A 248-nucleotide genomic window follows, 5' to 3' on the forward strand; every position below is an offset into this window, starting at 1 on the left:
CAGTGAGTCAGAATTCTGTGTGCTGCCTAAAGGAACTGATCAGAGGTGACTTGCTGCAGATACCACACAGTGAAGGGCCACATTCATGTTGGGGGTTGGGGCAGGGAAAACAAATGAAGACATCGTCTAAACAAAAGGTAACTGCAGCATCACAGGCCTTAAAGACAGGACTTGCACTATATTGTGTTTAGAGCCACTTAAATGGCAGTCTTTCAGTCATTTTAATGAAGATAAATGAAACAAAGCCC

This window comes from Myiozetetes cayanensis, unplaced genomic scaffold (assembly GCF_022539395.1).
Source record: "Myiozetetes cayanensis isolate MyiCay16 unplaced genomic scaffold, myiCay2020 scf20-37, whole genome shotgun sequence".
In the NCBI taxonomy this organism is placed as follows: domain Eukaryota; kingdom Metazoa; phylum Chordata; class Aves; order Passeriformes; family Tyrannidae; genus Myiozetetes; species Myiozetetes cayanensis.